This window comes from Mustela nivalis, assembly GCF_964662115.1.
Source record: "Mustela nivalis genome assembly, chromosome: 2".
Lineage (NCBI taxonomy): Eukaryota > Metazoa > Chordata > Mammalia > Carnivora > Mustelidae > Mustela > Mustela nivalis.
The window spans coordinates 139,467,694-139,488,112 of NC_139021.1; the positions used below are offsets into that span (position 1 = coordinate 139,467,694).

The following is a 20,419-nucleotide window of genomic DNA, read 5'->3' on the forward strand; positions in this document are numbered from 1 at the left end:
GAGAGCGCTGAGAGAGCGCGAGCCGAACGGAGCCGAGCGCTGGCGGCGGCGGCGGCGGCGGTGCCGCGTAGCTCCGTTCCGTCCGTGGTTCCGTACCTGCTTTTGCGGGCGGCCGGCGGCGCGGGGCCCTTTGGAAATAGAATAGCCAATGTAATCTGACACTTCAACTTGCTCGGCTCCGGGCGAGTTGATTCACTTACTCACCCCCTAACGCCGAGTTCCTTTTCACTGTCTGTGGACATTAAAAAAGCGAGCGGCGGCGGGCGCCCGGGAGAGCAGGCGACCGGGCGGCGGGCGGGCGAGCAGCGACCCGGCGGCGGAGCAAGCGAGCAGCGCCGGCGCAAGGCGGTGACCCCAGCCCCGGTCGGCGCGGAGCAGGAGCCGAAGCGGAGCCGTTCTCGGCGCCCTCGTAGCGCTCCTCCCGGCCCGAGCCGGGCCTGCCCGGCAGCGGCCGCGGCGGCAGCGGCGCGTCCTCCAGCGGCGGCAGCGGCGCTCGCAGCGCGGGGTAAGTTTGGGTCCAGACCCGGGCGCCCACTTGCCCCGGGCCTTCCTCTCGCTCCCCGCGGACTCTTGGGGTGCGAGCGTGGGGCGCTGGGCGCTGAGGGCTTATCCCTTGAAGGGTCTGCCGGGGCCAGGCAAGCCGGGCGAGCGGCCGGCGGCCGAGCTCCACTGCGCTCCCCTCGGCGGCCCGGGGACGAGGCCCAGGCGACCGGCGAACGCCCGGCTGCGCGGAGCCGGCTTGGGCTGCGCGCGGGGGCCGAGGATCTTCGGGTGTGCGGGGCGTGAGTAAGGTTGTGCGCGCGCGGACCCTGTGCCCGCCTCCTGCCGGTGCGCCTCCAGCCCTCGTTCTGAACGCCCGGGCAGGAGCGGGATTCGGGCAGGGAGGGAAGGACCCGGGTAGGACCACCTCGGTCTCCTTCACCACCTTCGGGGAGACGCGAAGTTGTGCGCCTGTGTGTAGGAGAATCGCCGGAGACGGCGCTGGATTTCGGGGTGGCAAGGGGTAGCGGTGCTAAGTTGTGCATCTGAATTTCCAGGCAAAACACACACTTTTGTAAATGGGAGGTGGAGGCGCGGTTAAGTTGTTCGTGTGTGAATTGCCCGGGGAGACGCGGCGCACGGTACTAGCGGGGAACGCGAAGGGGTGTGTGTTTGGGGCTTCCCGTAGGTCCTGAGAAGCCCGAGGGGCCTTAAGGCCGTCGCCCGGACGGGGCTGCCCCGGCCAGAAGGGGAGCCCAGAGGGAAGATGTGCGTGTGTGTGCGCGCGCGCGTTGCAAATACGAAAGTAATTTCTCCGTGTTCTTTCTTCCTCTCAGTCTCCGGCGGCGGCGGCGGCTGCCCCGGGGGAGTGGGAGGCCGGCCGGGGCGGAGGTTGGGGGGCCGGGCCGGGGCCGGAGCTGGGGTGGGGGGGCGGGCTCTGGAAGCTTGTTTCACATTCCTGGCGTCTGGGCTGGGGAGAGAACAGTGGGGAGCGCGGCCTCGGCGTCTGGGGCGCGGGCAGCGGGCGCGCGTCGCCCCCTCGCCGGGGACATCTGTCCAGGAAGCCAGGCGGGCGGGGAGAGGGCGCGGTGCGGAGGGCAGGCTCCCCGCCCCGGAGCAGCGGGGGCGCGGGCGAGGGGCGGCCGCCTTCCCGGCCATTGTGCGCCAGCAGATTTTCACGGGAGACTGCCCCGGAGCCGCCGGAGAAGGCCGAGAGTCAGCCTCAGCCCTGGGTTTAAAAGACACTCCAGGAATGTAAACAACCCGGGCAGGAGGGCGGGCTGGCGGGAGCGGGCCAGGGCAGCTGGCCCGGGCCCCCCACCCCTCCCTGGGGGACAGCCCGACAGCGGGGCCGCCCAGCCCTTACCCCTCTACCTGCCGCAAACTTTTTCTTCCTCTGCTTTCCCCTCCCACCTGGCCCCTCTAGCTGGGCACAGAGCGAGGGCCTCTCCTGAGGCTGGGGCACTGAGCGACTGACACCCTGCGCCTGACCCTGGAGGCCCGGCCCCTCCTTGGGTGTCCCGAGTTCAGGCTGCTCCTGCTCCGGAGCCGCGGGCTGCTTCCTTGGATAGTGCCAGAGTAACTGGGGCTCTGAGAGCTGCCTGCCTGCCTGCCTGCCTCTCTCTCTCTTCCTCCCTCCCTCCCTCCCGCTGCTCCTTCCCCACTCTCCCCCTTCTCCTCTCCCCTGACTGCTTTTCCAATGCCTTGACATGAGGGAGGAAGATTTAACTTGGCAGCCCAAACAAATGTTCTCTCAGAGGTCCCCCAAGAAGCTGGCGGCCGGGCTGGCAGGGTGAGGGCACTGCTCGGCCAGTCTTTTCCTCCTCCCGGCTCTGCCGTGGCCGTTTGGAGCCCCCTGGGTGGACAGCCCCTGGCATGGGAAGAGTAGAGCCCAACCCTGCAGATTTAAAAGGGCAGTGAGAAGCTGACTGTGGAAGCCCTGGGCTCGGAGCTGGGCAGAAGCCGCAGGGAGCTGCCTCCTGGTGCCAAGGGTTTTCTGGAGGATTTTCTTGAGCAACAGTTTGTCTCCCTGCTGCAACCCGGGAACAGAGCCTGGTAGACCAGAGGGTTAACCGGCGCTGTCTCCTCCTCTCCTGTGGGTGTGAGGACAGGCTGGTTACACAGGGCAGGGCAGGAGGCCAGAGGCTGTTCCCAGAGGTGCCTGCATTTGCTTATTATTGTTTTTCTGAAGGTAGAGATAAAGAGGCAGGCGCTGTGGTTGGACAATGGGCAGCTTGGCTGGCGTTGAATTCGGACTTGACTTCGCTGGTGTTGGTATGCTCCCGAGAGTTTAAAAGTTGTTTGCAAGATATCAGGGAAGTTTAGACCAGGGGGCGAGCACCTAGCTTTTTCTGTCCTGGCTGCTTTTTGAGGAGATCCAGAGCAGAAGTTGGGGTGGGGTGGTGGTTGGGGTGGGGGGGGGAATTCCTGGCCCCTTGCTTCCCCACTGCCTGGCCCCGGTGGTGTGGTTTGTGAATGCCCCAAGCCTTGTGCTGACCTTTTTCTCATCAAGTTGAGGATGTTGAAACACCAGCATCAGACAAAAGACACATTGAAAGCCCTATCTGCCACAGAGCACGTGTGACTTTGGGGCCAAGGGAATGCATCTGGAGGGAGATGGTGTTTTCTTCTAAGTTTTATGATTTCGGTTGGGTTTTGTTTTTCCCAAAAGGACAGAAGCATCTCCTTGTCCCAAGTCACGAGGTTATGAAACGCTGTTTTCACATGTAAATCTAAAAACCTTAGACTTTGGAGAGTTGGTGGCAGGGACTGGAGCTGAGGGGGTGGGGGCTGGGGGGGCGCTCAGAAGTAGGGAGTTTTCAAGAGTTTTAAATCGTTTTTGGATTGGGGTTTTGAGGCATTTGGGATATGGCTCACAGAGAAGAGTTGGGAACGAGAAATTGCCTGACTTCTGGGAAGCTTTGATAACTAACCCTGTCTTTGCAAAGAAGGGATGTCTGGCTTCTTGGTTGGGGACAGTATGTCCCTTTTTCCTCCTAAGGAAAGAAGAGAGGAGGATCCTCGTTCCTTTCACGGCCAGAGACTGAGGGGTTTAACCACAGAACCACAGGTTCTCTCTCTCTCTCTCTCTCTCTCTCTCACACACACACACACACACACACTCCCCTCACAACAGTAACACAACACTCTTTTCGTACCTGGCCCCCAGAGGTGTGCCCCCATATAGGACAGGTGCCCGCTGGCGACTCATCCTGGAAAATCGCCTAGGGAAGGCTCCCTCTGAGAAGAGCTGCACTCTTCACTTTTTCCCCTGATTGACAGAGATGGGGGGTAGATAAGGAAGGAAGGCACTCTGAGGCCTACCGTGTCCTGAGAATCGTGTCTCAAGAGTACCCATGTGTGACGCCACGGATACGGAGTTCTCAGGCCCTGGCTAGTGTCCAAACAAGCAGCCATGACCCTCACCTCAGGGTGAAGCATCGCAGTAAGAAATTTGGGCACCAACAAGTTAATTTCCGGAAGCTTCTCTGGGCACTCTGTCATGGAACCAGGAAGCGAGGCCTGCCAGGTTGTGACTGGGTCCCATACGTTTTCATTCATAACTTTGCTCCCGAGGGCTTCTGCAGGGCTCCTATCACAGCCTCATCTTTATGAGGTTCCTCGGGTTTTGTGTGGACAACAAAGGCCAGGCTGCAGTAATTACTCCGGACCCCGCTGCAGCCTTGCCTGGTGACTGCTCTGACCTCTCAGCAGGACACAGTGGCCTCTGTCCACGCCCTCTGAGGGGAAGCTCTTTGTCCCTAGGGCCTCTGACAAAGTGAGGGGAGGGAGGCAGGGCTTGCCTAGGCTGTAAACTCTAGGGGTGATTTTGAGGTTGGGCCTTGTCCTCAGGGAGGATCAAGAGAGGCTGAGTAAATCAGTCCCACACGCAGGCTCTGGTAAGACTCCAGGAAACCCTTCGTTGATTTTGGGGTTTTCCCAGTGCTTGAGGAGATGGTGGAGGAGTGTCAAGAGGCTGGCTCCCTTAGGCCAGTGGATTCACCCTGCTGGGACTCAGCCTCCTAATCTTTAAAATGGGTCCAAAGGCAGAACAACCCTGATCCCACTCGGCTGTGGGGATGAGACAGATGTGAGTAGTGGAGCCCTTGGCCCGTGTCCTCTGAAGGCCTGGTGGGCTCTAGGTGCAGAATGGAGCACAAAGGTGTTTCCTTAGGGGAGTTAGTAGCATTTTCCAAGAAGCTGCTTCCCCAAGCCTACTTCCTTGGCAGCTTATATCCAGTTTTGGCTTGCATGCCCCCTGTCACAGGGTGCTCACCACTCCAAGCAGCTTCTGCCTTCAGTGGACAGCTCTGTCAGTGTGCTCTATTGCATGGCATGCTTTCTGGAAATCATCTCTTCCTGACCCTCACTCTGGGCTTGAGGTGTTGGCGGGTCCACCAGATCACAGACTCATCCTTTCTTGAACGATCACAGATTGAAGACTAGTGCTCAAGCAGATCCTACTAACGGCTACTTTCAACTGTTATTGGAAAGGAGCTGCCGGGAGTGAGAAAGGGTCCGACTGAGGGACTCAGTTTGATCTGTCAGTGTATAGGCCTGGTCTGCCTCCTGATACTTTTCTCTCCTTGGATTGCGTATGAGGAGAAGGAAGGAGCTAAGTGATGGGAGTGGGGTCAGGTTAGGGGCCCAGCGTTGGTGCCACAGATAATTCCTAAGAGTCCACTGTTGTGAGGATCATGGCCTGTGAGACACCCAGAATGTGTAAGACAGTTCCTGTTCCTTAGGAGCTCGCAGCCAGTAAGGGCAGGAAGATCAGTCCAAATAAATAATTAACCACTATGAGCTGGCTCCCTGCCATGGGGCGCATGACAGGAATAACCACGGGCCCTTGCCTTTGTGTATGGCACTTGGAGGATTTAGAAGCACTCTCCAAATTTACAGCACTCCAGCAACAACAGTGGAAGCTAGCTGCGATTTGGAATTACCCCCACTTAACAGACAAGAAAATCAAGTTTCAGAGAGGTAAGATGACCTGTAGCTCAGCCAGGACTCAGCCCCAGGCCCCAGAGATAGGACACTGCAGCCACCCTCCCAGTCCACCAAGCACGGGTGCAGAAGTCGGTGTGGACCCCGCGGGATGGAGACCTGGGCACTGAGGTTAAGGGGGGAAGAGCCAGAAACAGGAAGGGTCCCACATGGGCTTACCTGTACCTGCCCCCCGCCCCTTGCAGCCATGCCCCTTTCTTTTGGCAAAGTGTCTTAAAGTCGAGCTTGCTCTGAGCCCCAGATGCTGCTGTGACTGCTAGGGCACATGTGTCTGTGCGTGGGTCTCCAACCCCCTCCCTGACCCTAGAGCAGGAAGAGGAGATGTTTCCAGGCCCCAGGTCTTTGTGCGGCCCAAGGCTCTTCCTTGGACTGTGATGGTTTCTATAGATACAGGCATTGACTCAGCCTGCCCCTCCTCTGGCTGAGTCAGTCCTCGGGCTACGTGGGGTGGCCGCCCTGTGGGCGCTCTTGGGTCCCTCCTACCCCCAGATGCAGCCCTCCTGCTGCCCATGTCCCTGTGCCTGGTGCTTGGAGCTCAGCTGAGGACCACAACAGGACAAGGCCGTCGCTGGAGGGGTACAAAGCAGGATGCAGCCTCGCAGGCTGAGCTTGTACCTCCCCAGGAAGCCTGGCCCAGCCTGGCACACCTGCACAGGTAATGACTGCAGCCCAGGAGGGCCCTGGGGCCCGCGTGTCAGGCCCAGCTGCCGGGGTTACTGCAGGATCATGCTGGGGGAGGCCGGGGTGTCTGAGCTAATTAGATTTCTTAGATTTCAATGCTCCCCTAATCCTGTTAGCCCGGCTGTAATTGTAACCACTTGAAGGTTTCAGCCGTGGCAGGCTGTTGAGGACAGACGGTGTGGGGACTCCGCTCTGCCCCAGCCCCAGTCTTAGACAGCCATCTGGGGACGTGGGACTCCTTTTCCAGTTCTCTAGGGTGGGGGCCTGAGTGGTGGTAGGTGTTGCACTTTTCTATAGAGCCTTGGTACCGCGAACTGTAAGAGCAGGCATGGCCCTTAGGATCATCCGACTTCAACCCTTCACTGTATAGAGGGGGTCACAGAATTCTGCAGGGGGCAAGGAGTGGCCCCGGCCCTTAGTGGCTGGTAGGGGCAGGGTGTCTGGGTCTTGCAGACCCAGATCTTTGTCCCTGGAGACTTCAGGGCAGGTCTAGAATTGTACAGGACTTGTGAACCCTACAGAGAAGTCTACCCCAAAGATTGGGGCTAGGGGTGCTTCATTTGTCCCAAAGCCTGCTCCCTAGTTGGCATTACCACCCCCCCATACATACATATGTATGGATCTATATGCCCTCACACACATGATGTCACCTGTGCTGGCCCAGGTTGCTGCTGAGGACTCAGGCCCATCTCTCCTAGGGCTCTCAGACATTGGGGGCTTTTTCTCTTCCTCCCCTGTCCCAGATTCTTGATCTCCTAGAGGGTCCAAGTCAATGCGGATGAGTGCTTTGCCAGAAAATGGCACAGCTATTCTGATGGGGTGTGTGTGTGTGTGTGTGTGTGTATTAGAAGACAGTTTCTTTGTACTTTCAAAGGCTCTCCCAAAATTATTCTTTTGGTGTCTGGTTTAAATGAAACTTGCACCCTTTCCCTATGCTCTCTCCTGCCCTACTGCCATCCGCATTTCCCAAAACTTCAGTCATCCACTCAGAGGTTGGTGCTTACGGGAGAAGGGGTGGGGTGGCTGTGATACCTTCAAAACCCCTGTTGGGGAAGTTCCCACCAAGCAGTCCCATCCTGTCCTCCACGTGGCCCTAGAGCAGCAGGGAGAGGGGTTCAAAACCTCCTTCCACTCTGGACGCTCCCTGACTCCGAGCACATAGTACAGAGCTGAGGGGCGGTAGGGCTCACCTGGTCTGACCCTTCCTTTCCTAACCCAGGAAACCCAGGTCTGGGAAGAAAGAATCATCCGTATCTAAGGGCAGCAGTGAATTAGTGACACAGCCAGGCCTGGAACCCTGTCTGTCCAGCCCATTAGCTCATTAAACATTTATTGAGCATCTACTGTTGGCCGGGCACAGCCCCGTTAGCCACGCTTTGGAGCTCATGGGTAAATGCGCTTCCATCTTTCACTGGGAAGGACCAGACGAGCCTGGGGAGGATGGGGTACATTTCTGAGCTCTCGGGGTGAGGAATAAGCATGGGGCTTTTCAGAAGTACTCCCTGATCCTACACATCTGGGAGGGGACAGGCATTAGCACTCCATCTAGCAATGTGTTTCTTAAAAGGTAATTGTGGGTTAGTTGCATTGTAGATTGGAGGGAAGTAAAATAAAAACCCTCTTGGAGGATATAAAGTTTCTTATCTGCCCAAAGCCTGCTTAGTACGAGAAGATGGGTGGCTTCCTTTGCCTGTCCCCTACCTCCCCCCAGACATCCTAGTGCTGACTTTTGTCCTTCAAGGGCTAATGGCCCACAGCCTTTTCCTGCTAACATTTCCTCTGCGTATGGAGAAGCAGGCAAGGAGCCCCCTTGGCCAGCCCTGGGAATCACATGCATCAGGCCCAGGTGAGAGCAAATGAGGAAGAGCCAGCAGGCTTAGGACAAGGGAGAAGATGCTGAGGGCCTGGACCTCACCCTGTCCACAGGCCCTTACCTAAACCCCCACCCTGCCCCCTGATAGACCAAAGCTGGGAAACCTGGCCCTTGGCCATGACCAGCCAGCCCTGTGGCTGAGGGACAGATGGGGCAGGGAGTCCTCTGGGAAGGGTTCAGAATCCCTCACTTGGCATTTGCAAGTGGGGAGGACTTTCCAGCCTTCTCATCTGGCAGTTGAAGAGACCCAAAGCCCAGAGAGGTAGAGGGACCGGCTACAGGTCCCACAGCAACTTGGCTCCCCTGCACCAGGGAGGCTGAGTTGTCTGTGGGTGGGTAGAGGTGGAATTTTCTATTGCTATCATGTTTTGGTGCTCCTGCTGTTGTTTACATCTTTAAAACAACTTCCCAGCGTCTACCAGAAACATCCAACAGCCAGTACTTCTCAGGCTACTACTTTGTTTGAGGCTCTGCTTAGACTGCCTGGCGTTCATTTCTCAGCTCCACTCTTCCTGGTCCTGTGACTTGGGGCAGGTTCTGTTAAACTTCTCCAACTCCCGTCTCCATGTCTGCAACACACACTTCTTCATGGTTTAAAAAGTTTCATTTCACCTTCCCCCAGGCTGTGAAAATGGAGCTCCTACAGCACCTGACACATAGTAAATGCTCAAGAAACAGGTCCTCAAACTTACACAGGAGACTCAGGTCAGGTGGGTTGCTCAAGGTCCCCTGGTACCTCAGGGCCAAGCATAGCTGGACCTGGCATCCAGACTTCCTGACCCTCAGCCTCCTTCTGCCATTCTCTACAGTCTCCCCTCTGTAGCAGCAAGGGCCAGCAGGTGATCTCTAGGAGGCCCTCCGTAACATTTAATCAAGTTCCTTTCAATTCACCCTACCAGGGAGGTCTGTTCCCCTTGCCAGCATGTTCCAAGGTGGAGATTTACATCTGGGTTCCTACCTGCAAACCTCTCTTTCTTCCCCTGTAAGGCGAAGCCAAAAGGAGGATACCACTTCCTTCCTGGGCTCTTCCCACATGGAGAAAAGGAGAGCATGAAAGACTGGGCCTTGTCAACCACGTAATGGGTTGTGGGACCTCAGGCCAATGACCGACCCTTCTGGGCCTTAGTTTCCTCACCTGAAAATCGAGAGTTGAGACCACATCAGGGTTTCCCAGAGTGGGTTGTCAGGAACCACAGTCCGCCAGAGGAAGGACAGCAGAGCACAGCCTCCTTCTCCCTGGGGACCCTGCCAGCCCTTTGCCTCACTCAGTGGTGCCCAAAAGAGGAGACCCTCCTCCCACCTTCCTTTTTTATGCAAATAGCTGTTGAAGATACCCCCTGTGGTCCCTTCCTGCTCTGGCATTGATGACTTGGTCCCCTGGTTGGTTTCCCTGTCCAAGAACCACCTTCCCAGAGGGGCTGTGCACAGTGGGGAAGTCGAGGGCAGCTTTCCCATGGACAGAGTCCCCTGTCCCCTGCCCCTGCTGCCTCTGCTGAGCGCCGCCCGCCCCTCCCGCCAGCTTTCTTGGCAGTGCCCTCTGACTTCTACCCCTTAAACCCACAGTCTTCTGTCTCACTCTCTGGCCTCCTCTTCTTTTATTGTTACGAGACCACAAATCTGTCTGGGGCTGGGCAGTCCCAAAAGCCAGGCCAGCTTGGCAGAGGGGTGGGACCTCTGCCATGTCCCTAGAGATGAGCCTGGAAGACAGAGCAGCTATCAGAGCAGGAAGAGCCTCGTGCTCACCCTGCCAGGGCCACACACCCCTGCCCCCACATGCATACTTTTGCAAGTCCAAGTTTGTCCGGAGAGATGATCCACAGCTTTATTCCTATTCTTTAATCAGTTTGGACACCCGAGAGCAGTGTAAGAACCATGACCTTCATCCAGGGGTCTAAAATCGCCCTAGCCCCTGAGTGGAACAGGACTGCTGTGCCGTCTTGCCCCACCTCCTGCCCGCAGACTCTTCTGTTGCGACTCACTGGAATCACCACGCTCGCCATGGAGGCATCTGTGTTCACAACTCCTGCTTCTGATCCAGCCTGACATCGTCCTGGGGAGGGCATCAAGGCCAAGGGAGGACAAGGGACCTGACTAAGGTCACTATCAGTGGCAGTCCCCTAGGACACAGGACCTGGTATGGGGGCTGGGGGGTGAGGAGGGGGCCCAAAGGATGGCCTCCTGTGCTGGCTGAGTGCACTGCTGGAACCGTCTGGTCTTGTCCTCTGCAGGTGCTCCAGAGATGTGTACCAGAGCTTCCGCAGTCATGGTCCCCAGCGAGCTAGGGACTAAGTGAAGGGAGGAAGTCCCCACCCGCTACATCTTCTAGGAAGGCTGGGCAGGTCTGGTTTAGGGCTTATGTCCTCTGGCTTGGGAGAGCAGTCCCCCACACTGCTATCTGCACTGCCTGTTTATCCTGCTCTCTTGGGTTCATATTTCCTCTTCTAGGGCTGTGGGGCTCACTGGTATTTACATACAGAGGAGCACTGTCTACACTCAGGATGCCTGGCTGGTATGAATTCTTCGTGAACCCTTCTGCTGTTAGCAGCAAGAGGCAGCCTGAGGCCCTGGGGAGGGATCTGAGCTGGGGGAGCTCCCATGCTGGCAAGCCCACCGTGGATGACTGCCTCGCTGGCTCATAGCCCTCGTGTTCTTGACTTTCTGGGGTCCTCAGGAGTGGGCTCTGTAACTGCCGTGAGCACGTCGGGGGCCAGGGTGAGGGGAGGCCTCCTTGGCCTTCCACCTCTGTACCCGGTTTGCTCAGTGCCCCCTGAGCTCCAGGACCCCTGAGTGCTTCTGATCCCGAAAGAAAAAAGGACACCTCAGGTGTGATATTTTGCCTGGTGTCTGGCCATGGGGCCATGGCTGCAAAGGGAACTTCCCCGAAGCTGTGAGTTCAGTATGGGTTGATTTTCTGCAGAAGGGCGGCGTTCTGATCCTGCCAACGTAGCTTGGGTTGAGGCCGGCAGTTTAACTCGAGCTTCAGCTTCAGGGCTGATCCCTCCAGGGGCAGTGGAGCCGCTTTGGGGTGTGGAATCTTTGAGGGTCCCAGAGTTCTCCGAGCGTCCTACCTGATGGCTGGCTCCCCTTCCAGCCAGCTCCCCGGAGGCAGCCAGGTCGTGTGATCACCTCCTCCGCCTGTCCCGACAGGGCTCCTGATGCCAATGTTCCTGGTACTCGGGGACCTTTAATTCTCAAGACTGCAGGGAGCTCGGCAGCCACCTCCTCTGATGCCTGTTACCCAGATGACTTGTGCCCCCTTCACGACATCCCCACAGAGTACCTTCTGGTGTCGACTTGCATGCCTCTGGGGACAGGCTGCTTCTCCCCTCCCAGCAGCTCCCTTCACCTAGAAAGCTCCATGTAGGGAGCTCACCTAGGCTGCTTCCTCCCAGGACCTAGCGCTCCTCTTGGGACGATGCAGCATGTGGTGAATATGGTTCTTGTGAGCCCCCTTCCATACTGTGCATCAGAGATTATTCCTCTCCAGGCTGAGTGCAAGGCTAGAGTGGGCAAAGTGGGCTTCCTGGAAGAGGTAGCCTTCTATTCCCTGGGCCGCCTCCTTATTTCTGTCTCTGTTCAAGAGCCTGGGCTGCTTTGAGATCTCACAGCTTGACCTGGAAATGGTCTAACCCAGGTCATGAGACACGGAAGTAGGCTGGGGAGGTCCCAACCATGGCTCCATGGGGTCTGAGGGAAAGAAGGTGGCCTGGTGTCAGCTCTTCAAGCAGGGTCAGACATGCCACATGGTTTGAGAAAGGTGTCTGTCTGCCTAGCCTCTCCCAGCAGATGGGGACTGGGAGGGTAGCCAGGGGTTGGGGGGGGGTCGGCTATGAGTAGTGCCCCCTCCCCTTTCAGCTTCTCCCTTCTTCTAACTGAGCCCCTGTCTGCCCAGCTCTGCTTCTGCTTCTTACAGGGAACATTCTGCTTACATGTCCTCTGGCCCCAGAGACCTGGGGTGTCTGTGGAGGGCGTTGGATTTGGACTCACAATGTCGGGCACTGCCTCCTTCCAACAGTCTCTCGGGGGTGTGGGGGGCTGTCGATCTCCCCCAAGGGCTGTCGCAAGAGTCCAAGGGGAGGGCCAGCACTCTGCGTGCTGTACTGTGTCACCGCGTCAGGGAGCGTGATGTTTTATTACCACGTGTGGTGGTGATAATGTCAGCCCAGAAAGGCCTTGGACATCATCCAGGCCAACCCTCTCATTTAGCCACCGAGTCTGACCCCAGAGGGGACAGAGGGCTCCCCAAGGTCACAGGGCAAGTTCATGGCAGAGCTGAAGCAAAAACCCAAGCGTCCTGCCCATCCGCTAGTGTCTGGTCTCCCTCCACCCTTGTCACTTGACAGAAACTTTTTGCTAGGGAGACACGGGGTGGAGGTCCCTTTGTGGCTGTGACAGTGGCATCTCGCTCGTCTGGGACTTACCATCTTCATCTCACAAAAGCTCCTGGACCTTATGCCTCTGGCTGTGGCCACCAGAACCGCTGGCCCTGGGGGAAGGCAGTGTTCCCTGGGGTCTCCATGAGGCAGCTGGCTCCCCCAGCTTGCCCCCACATCCCTGGCGCAACTGCCCTGTGAGGGGGCACTCCTCTTTTCTTCCTGGCCTAGACAGGGCTGCCTGCACCCTGCCTGCTGTCACCTTGGGTGGAAATAGAGTCTCCAGAAGCCCTCCTGAGACCCCTCACCTAGGTATCTGACCCAGCTGGCTGCAAGATGTGACCCCATCTGGGACCACAGCTTGAATTTGTGGCCCTAGTTTCAACCTGGTGTGACCCCTCCCATGACTCTGAAGACCTAAAAATGACCAGACTGTTGGAACAGGAGGGACCTGGGCAACCAACTTAGTTCATCCTCTTCTCGTCCCCATTTCTCAGATTTAGGGAACTGAAGCCCCGAGAGGGAAGGAAGCTAGCCGCACAACCACCAAGATACTGGCTCTTTCTCCGCTGTCAGCCTGGGCTCTTCTATCTCTTGCCTCCCTGATTCCTGAGGCTGCCCAGGCCCGGAGTGTATGGACTAGGGACACTGGTAATGAATAGCGACTGCAGGTCCATCTCTGCAGGGCTCTTCCAGACCCTCAGGCCAGGCCCTGCTTCCCTGTCAGATCTGGGGAGCCAGTGCACTGGAGGGCAGCACAAGTTTCCTGCCTGTGGGTCCTTGTGCCAGTCTGAGGACAAGGTTTCCTGGCTCTTCTGGAGCCCCCAGTGTTCTGAGCAGAGTCTGGGAGTCTTCTGTATCTCCCCTTGCCTAGCTCCCCAAGAAAGATTAGTTATTCATTCACCAAGTTTGTTGAACACCTACTACATGCCAGGCACCATTCCAGGCCCTCGGGATACAGTGGTGAACTTGACGGAGGCCTTGCTTACATTGTAACAGGCGAGACAGACAGTAAGTCAACAACTTCATGTATGATGTCATTGTGAGCTATAATGAGTGTTTTGAAGAAAAACAAATTAGGATAAGGTGTTATGAAGAGATGGATGTAGATCAGTCTTCTTTAGATGGAGTGATCAGGGAAGGGTTCTCTGAAGAGGTTACATTTGAGCAGATACCTCAAGGAGTGAAGGAAGAGAACCCCGTAAGCATATAGGAGAAGGGCATTCCAGACAGAGGGAATAGCATGTGCAAAGGCCCTGTGGCGGGAATGTGTTTGACATGCTCTAAGAAAGTCAGAGAGGCCAATGTAACTAAATGGAGTGGGAGAGGGAGGAAGAGAGGAGAGGAAGTTAGCAAGATGGTCAGAGAGTGGTGGCAGATGGCCTTTTGGAGCAGGAGAAAGGCTTCTGACTTCATGCTCAGTAATTCAGGAGCCACTGGAGGATTTTAATTGAAGGACTGAGACTATCCGATGTGCCAGCAGGTCCTTCTGGCCAGTGAGCTGAATATAGACTATAAGGGACAAGGGAAGCAATGAGGAGACCAGCTGGGTGGCTTTTAGTGAAGCAGGCAAGGATGCCGGTGGCTTAGACCAGAGTGTTCAGTGGAGGTAGTGAGACAAGGTCAGATCCTGGATGTAATTGGAAGGTTGACCAAGGTCATGCCCAGAAGCCGGTGGGGAATGCTTGCCACCCCTACAAAGCAGACTGAGGGGCTGCACCTGGAGAGCTGGCCACAGTCTCCAAGTCCCGTGGGTCTGAGTGGTGGTCTTTTATGCTGCCACTGCTCGTAGAGCCGTGAGCGGAGCCGTAAGCGACTGCCTTAGGGCATCGGTTTAATAATAGGGGCATGATGAGGAATTCCAGGCACCCTCGTGGCACTTGTCATTTTGCCATTCATCCACGAGTCTGCCACCTTTTCCATCCCTCTCCTCCACTTCTGCATCCTCTCCTCTGCACGCTGCTGGCTTTCTGACATGCCATCATCCTCAAGCCCTGGGGCCTGGGCCTGTGTCCATTCTTCCACCCCCATAATTCTATCTGGCGAACTCCTGTGTATCCCTAAGAGCCCAGCTCAGAAGCTATTGCCTCTGAATTCCCTTCCTCGACACTCTTGGACTCTGGGGATTTCTTCCTCCACTGAAAACCCTCCCTCCTGTACTCCATTGCCTGGGATCAACCGCCGCTGGGGCTGGGGCTGTGCCTTCCTTCACACCCCCTCTTTCCGCTTTGTGTCCTCACAGCCTGGCCCGGGGCCGGCACAGAGGAGGGAACAAAAACATTTCAGAATATTCTTGGAGCAGTAGCTAGTTACTATGGAAACAAGGAAGTGTTGCAACTTCCCTAACTTTTGAGGTTGGGGTCACAGAGGCCAGCTCTGTTTTGACCCCATGGGATCAATCCAGGATGACCATTCTGGGGTTCTTAATGGATTCAGAGTCACCTTAGGTAGGTAGGTCCCTTCCCATCCCTGGGCCTCAGTTGACCCATCAGTAGCATGGGAGCCTGGGGGTTGCTTGGCTCTCTAAGGCCATTTCAAACATCCCCTATTTCTGTGCCCCCATTCCTGCCATGTAATGACAGGCAGGCCCTTTGTTCTGTTCAGGCCTCAGTTTCCTGATTTCATTCCTCTCTGTCCTCTAAGAAGTTACCTGCCTGAGTCAGATACCTCCAGAAGCCCAGAGTTTTAGCAATCAAGAACTAACCTGGGATTGTTAGGACCTGCAGAGGCACCAGGACGGAAGTCTGGCTTCCAGAGCAGCAACATGGGAAGCAGGAAGGTGGGTTGTAGGGAGAAGTCAGGCCAGCTCACTCTGGTCTGAACCTGCACCGGCCCCTGGTCTCCTTCCCTCACCTTGAAGGTGGCCAGAGCCAGTGTTTGGCAGATGGGCCTTACCTCTGCTGGAGGCCATGCACTCAGCCTTCTGGTGTCAGCAAAGGGTTAGGGCCGGCAGTCCCGGGGAGAGGGGAGGGCCAGAGGCCACCAGCAGTGGTGGGGTGGAGTGGGTAGGCAGTCCCTTCTGGCCAGGTGTCTTTTCCCTCCACTTCATTGCTCAGCTTGGTAGCAACCCCTTCCCACCCCCCCCCCACCCCCTGGCTTTTTCAGAGTGGCTTGGCCTTCCCCATCAGGCTCCAAATGGGAGTGATCTGGGGTAAGAGGGCCTCTGGGCTCTCTGGGCCTACTTGCTCATCTGGAAAGTGGGTGCGGAGTCCTCATCTCCCAGGGCTGCCAGAAGGGGAGACTGAAGAAGACAGTCTGTGCCCAATGAAAATACTTGTTAGGGTTGCCAGCTGGAGGCAGGAATAGGCCTCCGCCGGACGGATGCCCGTGCAAACGACTTCTTCAGAAAATGAAAGCCGGAGCCTTTTCAGCATGGGAATCTGGAGTTGTGTCGCAGAAGTACCCCTGCCTCTGTGTCTGAGCTGCTCCCAATTGTCAGGAACCATTAGAGTGGGCTTCCCTGGCCATCCGCCTACCCGGCGTGTCTGCTGTTAGGCTGAATAACACCCCCAGGGCAGTATTGGGGCCTGGAGCGGGGCTGTGACCAGGGTCAGAAGACCCATTTCCCATCTCACCCATGGATCAGCTTCCTGACCTGGTCAAGGCCCTGGCTCTTTGCTCTTTTCCACATCTGTGCATGGAGGCCCCTTTTAGCTGGTATTCCTTTTGAAAACCTGTTTGAGCATTTTTACCTTCAAGATGAGCAAGGCTCCCCTACACCAGCCCCCCGCCCCCAAGATCAAAGTGTTTATCTCACCTCTACTCAAAAAGTTCTCACTTTTCTTAAACGGGACTGCCGTCTGCCCACATGACTTTGGACTTCACCGTGTGGATGGTGGTATAATGAGTCACCTAGCCCCTCCTCGCCAGCAATCCTGTTTGTCCTTGCTTCCTCCTTGGGGGGGGGGGTGGTTTCAGGTTGTCTCCCTCTGCACTCCCCCAGTCCTCTGCATTCTCCCCCACTGGACTGTCCCCTCTGTGAGGGTACCAACTGGTTCTTATTCCTATATCCCCAGAGGGCCTGGAGCAGAGAAGGTGTTCAGTAATGCTTAGGTGAATGATGGAATGGAAATCCTGATCCATTCAGATAGTTCCAGTTTTCTCAGCACGCCGGTTTTACTCTCCTATGTTCACTTGCTGGAATTTTGCTCAGTGTAAAGGATCTTTTTTCTTTTCTTTTTTTTTTTTTTTTTCCAATTAATTTTTTAGTAAGCTCTAAAGCCAGAACTGGTTTTCTATACTTTTTGGCCAATCCCCATCTTTCATAAACTGGGACTGTCTGTCTCATGTTTTTGCATTTCCTTTATCTGCCTCGTTTGAACAGTTTCTTTTTCTTTTTGGGACTACATGTAGATAGTAAATAATTCTACCTCTCATTTTATTGAGATTTCTCATGCCAAAAAGGCCGGGAGGGTTCGTAAGCACTCAGTTGGGGTGGTTCTTTGCTTTGCTGTGTTTTTTCCTTTGTGTATTGGATTATATCTGCTTTTTCTGCCTGGTCCCTGGGCCTCTGACACCCCATCTTCCCAGGCCTTGCTTGGTGGCATCTGCTGGGTCTACCATGTGTGGTAATGCCCATTGCACATAATCCACACATTATACATTTATTAAACCAATTTCTGGTGGATGGTGGTAAAGTATTTTGAGGAAGAGGAGCCTTGTTCTCGTTCTCATCATGCCACTGTGAGGATGAGAAGTAGGACTGCCATTGGCCTGCTGCCCTGGCTGAAACTTGGACTCTCCCTTGGTTCCTCCCCAGGACTACAACCTATGACACTGGGTTTCCATGTCCCCACCTCCCTGCCCTGAGCCTGGCCTGTGGGAGTACCTCGGAAAGAGCTGAAGCCTCCAAACTGCACCTTCCAGATGTTTCTGAAGCTGCCCATCCTCTCCACCCCCCATGCAACTGTCTTCTCCTTCAGGTGTCTACCTCCAGCCTCCCCTACTTGGCCCCAAGTGTGACCTTAATACAAGGCACCTACAACCTTGTTACCTTCTCTGCCCTACCTAAAACTCCTTCATGACACCCTACCACCCACAACCTGGCCCTCAAGGCCCTATGTTCCCTGGCCCCAGCTGAATTTTCACTTATATGTGTTTTACTGATTCTGTACTCTGCCTGTCTGCCTGGCGAACTCCTAGGCATCCTGTAAAACCTGGTGCAAGCCTTGGCTAGCCCTTGTACACCTGCCAGATCAAGTGGGCTGGGCCCTCACCTTTGCCCTAGTTCCTCTGGCACTGTTTTTTGACCACTGTTGTAGTCCTCACGTGGCATGACTGTAGCTGCCGGCAGGGTACCCCAGCCATAGGTGGGCTGTGGCTCCCCTATACCGAGCACCACACGTGACATCTAGCAGACATTCCATAATATTTGGTGAATAAATGAGTAACCAAATGATGGCTCCACTTTACATAGAATTGGTAGGTTTCATGGCTTGGGGGAGAAAAAAAATATGCGTATGTATGTGTATGTATATGCGTGTGTGTGTGTGTGTGTGTGTATTTATATATATTTGCAGTCTAGGCAGTACCTTAGAAGTGACTTGCACACTTTCTTGAGAAAGAATTGATTAATCTCAGCCCTGGTGTCACAGCTGGCCGGTGTACATGGTCTGAACCCTGGACCCTTCTTTTGCCCTCCCTTTCTCCAGTTAGAGCCAGATGGGTGGTTCAGCTGGGCCAGGCTCCCAGGAGTATCTCCTAGCCCTGATGGTCTTACTCAGAGCTGCCAGGGTCTGAGGCCACCTGGGTGTCAACTGTGCCCGCACCACTGCCCTAGTCAGCTCTGCTTCCTGGGAGAAATGGTTCAGCAGCAACAGGCTGGCCAGGCCGCAGCACCTCTTGGGCAAGACTCCCTGGGCAGGGCCAGGGGCTGGAACCTTCCATGCACGGCCTACGCACCAGGCAAGTCTGCGGGCAAATGGGCTCCAGCTTACCCTGGTGCTGGGGCAGGCGGGAGGGACACACTTCTGTTGGGTAAACACGGGTGTTCAGGCCTGCCTAGACTCATCCCTGTGCCATATCGGTTAGAGGCACGGGACAGCTTTTGGCAGAGCTGGGAGTTGCCGGGTGTTCGGCCAAGGGTGACAGAGAAGGACACTTGGGAGTCTCCACAGACCTTGCCTGGGACTCGGCCCTTCTGGGCTTTGTCAGAAGCAGAGCCGAGGTGGTATGGGGGGAAGTATGGGGGGTCTTCAGGCGGGCCTGACTGCTGGCCCTCCCAGTGTTGAGTTTTTTCTCCACCTCCCCTGGGACCTGGGGAGGGTGGGCCTCAGGATGGTGAATTTGCTAAGCTAGGACTGAAATCCGAGCTTCTAGGTAGATGTACCCCGCAGATGCATTTCATTCCACGCTTACCTGAGGTGAAGCTCATGTCCTTGGGAAACCCCACATGCATCAGGCACAACTCTTTGGAGTCTTGAAGTTGCCACGACAGTCCTCTGAAGTGGCTGATGTTATCCCCATTTTAACCAGGAGGACTCTGGAGCTCAGAAGAGTCAAGTTGTGTTAGGCCCTGCAGCTACTAAGGGGAATCTGCTCTCTCCCTACAATTGGCCCCTTTTCAATTTTCCTTTTTAAATCCATGCCTCTTGGTACAGATGAGTAACCCTATGGGCATGGTTGCCAGCCCCTGCCTCTGACTGGAGAGCCTGGCAGGTGCCTGGGCCGGTGCCTCACAGGGGAGGTGGACGGGTGGCCATAAAACGCTGAGAAGCTGGCAGAGTTCATGGCCACCAAGGAGAGCACCTCTGTTGTCCATGGCTGGAACCCCAACGCATTGGACCATTCTCCCCCCACGTAGCTGGAGCCAAATCCTGCTTCACTGGAGGCAAATGTGACTTTGGTGCTTGTGTAAACACAGATCGAGGACTGCACCGTTGACAGAGAAAGTAAGATGCCCTTCCCTCCCACTGCCACCCCATGAACCCGGCACCATGGGCAGGAGCGTTGCCTACTTTCCTTTCTCGGAGTTGAACTTGGCTGAAGCTATTTTCTGTCTTCGGATTTCCTCTTGGCTAGTTGTCGCCCAGTGCTGTTAGAGTCCCTGCCTCCTTCTAAGGGAAGCAGCGGACCCCCTTCCTGGGCCCCGAAACCTCGTGCAGTGTTGAATTAGACAGAAGTCAGGTGGACATGGGAGGGACTGGGCCCTCTGGGGCCTTGCGGGGGGCAGCTGCATGCCCCCTGAAGGGGAGCCCCTGCAGGGCGTGTTGGCTAGCGTGTCTCCATCTGGAAATGAGGATAACCCCCTGGCTTTGGAGGGCTGCCAGCATCACCTCTGCAGGCTACACCTGGAACAGGGAGCCAACCAGCCTTTTTCAGGACAGGGGCCAGACCTGCCCTCTCCTTTGTCCCTCTCCCACCTTCATCGTCCCAAGGCCACCTGCTCCCTTTGTACCCATACACGCGTGTCCACATGTGTGCGCAAGAGCTTCTGGTTTGGGGAAGGGAGGGACGCTTGCAGAGAGACAGGGTGAGCTGGAGTGTAATTTTATTTCTGTGGTTCTCTTTTCAAGCTGTCACGGTGAATCTATTTTACTTGTCACTTTGTAAATCATTATGCAGGATTAAGCCTTTTACCAGCTTTTAAGGCGCCTGCAGCCATCGACAACCCATCTCTTCCCCACCGTGCCTTCCGAATGTCCCTCGCTGCTCATGTCCCTCGCTGCTCATGTCCCTCGCTGCTCAGGGCTCTGGACCGACAGTGGCTCCTTTAAGGGTGCTCCTGGAATGAACGTGGGAGCCTAGGGGATTGCATGCCTGTCTTCATGTTTAGCTGGCCCATTTTCCTGATGGGAAAACAAAACTCGGGAGGGGCAGGTTGCAGGGGGAAGAAAGGGTCTGATGGTCACGGTCAGGCAGGGTACCGCAGCAGCAGGGTTTGTCCTTCATTGCCCCAGGGGGCAGGGCCGCCTCTTCTCCTCAGTAGTAAGACTGCTTAGGACCCACAGGGAGCTCCAGCTTGGAAGACTTTGAAGGGTGGCAGGGACAGGGTGGGCTGACCACA

The 20,419-nt window shown here is 56.1% G+C and overlaps 1 protein-coding gene across 9 annotated transcripts in view; it reads left to right on the forward strand.

Annotated features, from left to right (window-relative positions):
• Nucleotides 1-5: 5 nt before the first annotated feature.
• ZMIZ1 (zinc finger MIZ-type containing 1) overlaps nt 6-20,419 on the forward strand; it is a 232,718-nt gene continuing 212,304 nt past the window's right edge. For 2 of the 9 annotated variants that reach the window (XM_082719536.1, XM_082719559.1), the window contains exon 1: nt 6-505. The gene's annotated coding sequence lies outside the window, so the exon portion shown is untranslated. The remainder of the gene's footprint in view (nt 506-20,419) is intronic. The other 7 variants (XM_082719547.1, XM_082719560.1, XM_082719556.1 and 4 more) reach the window with 4 other exon arrangements.